Below are 4,868 nucleotides of genomic sequence, written 5' to 3' on the forward strand. Positions count from 1 at the left end.
CCAACTCCCTCCAGAGCCCGGTCGATCCCCCTCCTGCACCCCAACTCCCTCCAGAGCCCGGTCGATCCCCCTGCACCCCAACTCCCTCCAGAGCCCGGTCGATCCCCCTCCTGCACTCCAACTCCCTCCAGAGCCTGGTCGATCCCCCTGCACCCCAACTCCCTCCAGAGCCTGGTCGATCCCCCTGCACCCCAACTCCCTCCAGAGCCTGGTCGATCCCCCTGCACCCCAACTCCCTCCAGAGCCCGGTCGATCCCCCTGCACCCCAACTCCCTCCAGAGCCCGGTCGATCCCCCTGCACCCCAACTCCCTGCAGAGCCCGGTTGATCCCCCTCCTGCACCCCAACTCCCTCCAGAGCCCGGTCGATCCCCCTGCACCCCAACTCCCTCCAGAGCCCGGTCGATCCCCCTGCACCCCAACTCCCTCCAGAGCCCGGTCGATCCCCCTGCACCCCAACTCCCTCCAGAGCCCGGTCGATCCCCCTCCTGCACCCCAACTCCCTCCAGAGCCCGGTCGATCCCCCTGCACCCCAACTCCCTCCAGAGCCCGGTCGATCCCCCTCCTGCACCCCAACTCCCTCCAGAGCCCAGTCGATCCCCCTCCTGCACCCCAACTCCCTCCAGAGCCCGGTCGATCCCCCTGCACCCCAACTCCCTCCAGAGCCCGGTCGATCCCCCTGCACCCCAACTCCCTGCAGAGCCCGGTTGATCCCCCTCCTGCACCCCAACTCCCTCCAGAGCCCGGTCGATCCCCCTGCACCCCAACTCCCTCCAGAGCCCGGTCGATCCCCCTGCACCCCAACTCCCTCCAGAGCCCGGTCGATCCCCCTGCACCCCAACTCCCTCCTGCACCCCAACTCCCTCCAGAGCCCGGTCGATCCCCCTCCTGCACCCCAACTCCCTCCAGAGCCCGGTCGATCCCCCTGCACCCCAACTCCCTCCAGAGCCCGGTCGATCCCCCTCCTGCACCCCAACTCCCTCCAGAGCCCAGTCGATCCCCCTCCTGCACCCCAACTCCCTCCAGAGCCCGATCGATCCCCCTCCTGCACCCCAACTCCCTCCAGAGCCCGGTCGATCCCCCTCCTGCACCCCAACTCCCTCCAGAGCCCGGTCGATCCCCCTCCTGCATCCCAACTCCCTCCAGAGCCCGGTCGATCCCCCTCCTGCACCCCAACACCCTCCAGAGCCCGGTCGATCCCCCTGCACCCCAACTCCCTCCAGAGCCCAGTCAATCCACCCTGCACCCCAACTCCCTCCAGAGCCCGGTCGATCCCCCTCCTGCACCCCAACTCCCTCCAGAGCCCGGTCGATCCCCCTCCTGCACCCCAACTCCCTCCAGAGCCCGGTCGATCCCCCTCCTGCACCCCAACTCCCTCCAGAGCCCGGTCGATCCCCCTCCTGCATCCCAACTCCCTCCAGAGCCCGGTCGATCCCCCTGCACCCCAACTCCCTCCAGAGCCCAGTCGATCCCCCTCCAGCACCCCAACTCCCTGCAGAGCCCGATCGATCCCCCTCCTGCACCCCAACTCCCTCCAGAGCCCGGTTGATCCCCCTGCACCCCAATTCCCTCCAGAGCCCGGTCGATCCCCCTCCTACACTCCAACTCCCTCCAGAGCCCGGTCAATCCCTCCTGCACCCCAACTTCCTCCAGAGCCCGATCGATCCCCCTCCTGCACCCCAACTCCCTCCAGAGCCCGGTCGATCCCCCTGCACCCCAACTCCCTCCAGAGCCCGGTCGATCCCCCTGCACCCCAATTCCTCCAGAGCCCTGTCTATTCCCCTACTGCACCCCAGCCCCTGCCCTGGCCAGGGGAAATGGGGGAGAGCAAGCGGGGGGAAGGGGTCTGAAGGGAACAATGCTGGGAGCCAGGCCGGCTGTTCATGGACACCAAGAGCCGGGTGGATTTGTCCTGGTTTCCACGTGTCAGGCGTGGGGTTCGAGTTCGGTTCATCCAGCGCCACCACACGCAGGCGTGGACCCCAAAGCACTTGCTGCCGAGCTCGCGGCAGTCGGGGCGGCAGCTTCAGAAGGGACGAGGTGCTGAGAAATGAAGATGGAGGGAAAGGGCGGGGGAACGGCCCAGCAGCTACCTCAGGCCTGCCCTTCAGGGCACAGCGAGGGGGGCCCAAGGCAGCCTCCCCGCCTCCGTCCTGGTGGGCCTGGGGCCGCTGCAGTGGCTGCACGTCGGCCTGGCCCAGGCCCAGCTGCGAGTGCCGGGGAGACGGGCCTTGGACCAGGCCCGAGAAGGCCCGCGCCCACTGAACTCAGGGCTTTGAGGGAGGGTCTGGCTGCGAACTGACCACGTAGCCGTGGGGTGCCCAACACTAGGGCAGCCGCAGCCGCCTCTGCCCTCCCGGCTGCACCGTGCGCTGGTCTCGCTCCCCACGGGAGCTGGGCCAAGGAGGGATTTCACCTCCCCCAGCTCGCCCCTCTGAGCGACTGACAACGTCAGGCTGGAAATAAAGGACAAGGGTTCGCCAGTGCTGAGCAGCGATTGGCCCTCGGAGCCGCGATCGGCCCTCGGAGCCGCGATCGGCCCTCGGAGCCGCTTACCCAGGGCGTTGCTGTAGGGTTGCCAGATGGTTTCAACAACAATACCGGACACGCTTATCATGACCTCACAATCAACATTACAGCTGAGTTAGAACATCCCGGACAGACAGCTCAAATACTGGACTGTGCGGTTCAAAACCAGACCCCTGGCACCCCTACGTGGCTAAGCGCCCATCACGTGGCTAGAAGCCGGGCATCTTCCCGGGAGCTGCGCTGCAGCCCAAGCAGGAGGCAGAGGCGGGGGTGCCTGGGGAAGGCGCTGGGCGCGGGAGGTGCTCAGACTGGAGATCGGGAAGGGTCCCCTCCTGGCCTGACTGGGTACGTCTACACTACAAAGTTAATTCGAACTAACAGCCGTTAGTTAGTTAGCGTCTACACATGCAAACCGCTAGCGGAGCGCTTAGTTCAAACTAGCTAAACCTCATTCGATGAGGACTAACGCCTAGTTCCAATTAACTAGTTCGAATTAAGGGCTGTGTAGCCACTTAATTCAAACTAGTTGGGGCTAGCCCTCCCCAGCTTGCCCTGGTGGCCACTCTGGGCCAAACCAGGGAAACTCTTCTGCCCCCTCCCAGCTCTGGAGCCCTTAAAGGGGCACGGGCTGGCTACGGTGCTTGTGCCAGTTGCAAGGCTGCCAGCACCCAGCCAGCAGACCCTGCACCTGGCACTGCATGAGCCAGCCACCCGCTGCCACCCAGCCCTCCGCCTCTTCCCAGGACCAGGCTGGCGGCTCCCAGGAGCCTGCCCGGGGCCGCAAGAAGCGGGCACCCGCCTGGTCTAGTGCGGAGATCGTGGACCTCATCGAGGTTTGGGGGGAGGCCTCCAATGTCCACGATCTCCGCACTAGGCACAGGAAAGCGGCCGTCTACAGCAGGATAGCTGCCAGCCTGGCCACCAAAAGCCACATGCGAACCCAGAAGCAGGTTTGCATGAAAATCAAGTTGGTCCAGTGAGACTCCCGACCCTGAGCCCTGAGCTTAGAACATAAGAACGGCCGTACTGGGTCAGACCAAAGGTCCATCTAGCCTGTCTGCCGACAGTGGCCAACACCAGGTACCCCGGAGGGGATGGACCGAAGACAATAACCAAGCGATTTGTCTCGTGCCATCCATCTCCAGCCTTCCACAAACAGAGGCCAGGGACACCATTCCTACCCCCTGGCTAATAGCACTCCATGGACCCAGCCTCCATGACTTTATCTAACTTCTCTTTAAACTCTGTTATAGTTCTAGCCTTCACAGCCTCCTGTGGCAAGGAGTCCCACAGGTTGACTATGCGCTGTGTGAAGAAGAACTTCCTTTTATTAGTTTGAAGCCTGCTACCCATTCATTTCATTTGGTGTCCTCTAGTCCTTCTATTATGGGAACTAATGAAGAACTTTCCTTTATTCACTTTTTCCACACCACTCATGATTTTATAGACCTCTATCATATCCCCCCCCCCAGTCTCCTCTTTTCTAAGCTGAAAAGTCCCAGTCTCTTTAGTCTCTCTTCATATGGGACCTGTTCCAAACCCCTAATCACTTTAGCTGCCCTTTTCTGAACCCTTTCCAAGGCCAAAATATCTTTTTTGAGGTGAGGAGACCACATCTGTACACAGTACTGAAGATATGGCGTACCATAGTTTGATACTTCCCCTCCTCCTTCTTCCCCTGGGTTCCCTCTTCCAGCTCCCTCCTCCCAGGTTTCCTCCTCCCCACTCCCACCCTCTCTTCCCCTCTCCCACCTCCTTTTCCCAGTCTCCCTAGAGGTTAATCCCCCCCCCCCCCAGTTTTGTTAAATAAAGAGAGTTTCTATTTTTGAACACACGTGTCTTATTTTTTACATCAGGAAGGGGGGCTAGGGAGGGGTAAGTGGAAGGAGGAATGGGGCACGAGCCGCCGATGGGGAGGACTGGGGTGGCTCTACGGGCTCCTCGTGGTGGAAGCTCTCCTGCAGGGCCTCCTGGATCCTGACAGCCCCCTGATTAACTCCCCCGGATGGCAGCCTGCGGCAAGTGCAGCTGGGCTGATGGCCGAGTGCTGTGATGTGCCGAGTGTGGGCACTCAGGGCGCTCCAAGCCAGGACTGCTTTGCTGTCCCTCATCGAGGTAGACAAGCAAGCGGGGAACCCTGAGAACTGTCTGTCCGGGGTGGGGGTCGGGTCCCTTTAAGCACAGCCCTCGGCTAGCCTGAGACAGCAGCTCCACACTACCGGCACCTGTTCCGGCCAGCCTTAACTTCAGTCCAGGGTCCACTCAATGTGGACATGGTATTTCGAATGAGCAAAACGCTAATTCGAATTAGTTTTTAGGTCTAGATGCACCAATTCGAATT

The sequence above is a fragment of the Pelodiscus sinensis genome, chromosome 28, assembly GCF_052426305.1.
Source record: "Pelodiscus sinensis isolate ZL-2025 chromosome 28, ASM5242630v1, whole genome shotgun sequence".
NCBI lineage: Eukaryota > Metazoa > Chordata > Testudines > Trionychidae > Pelodiscus > Pelodiscus sinensis.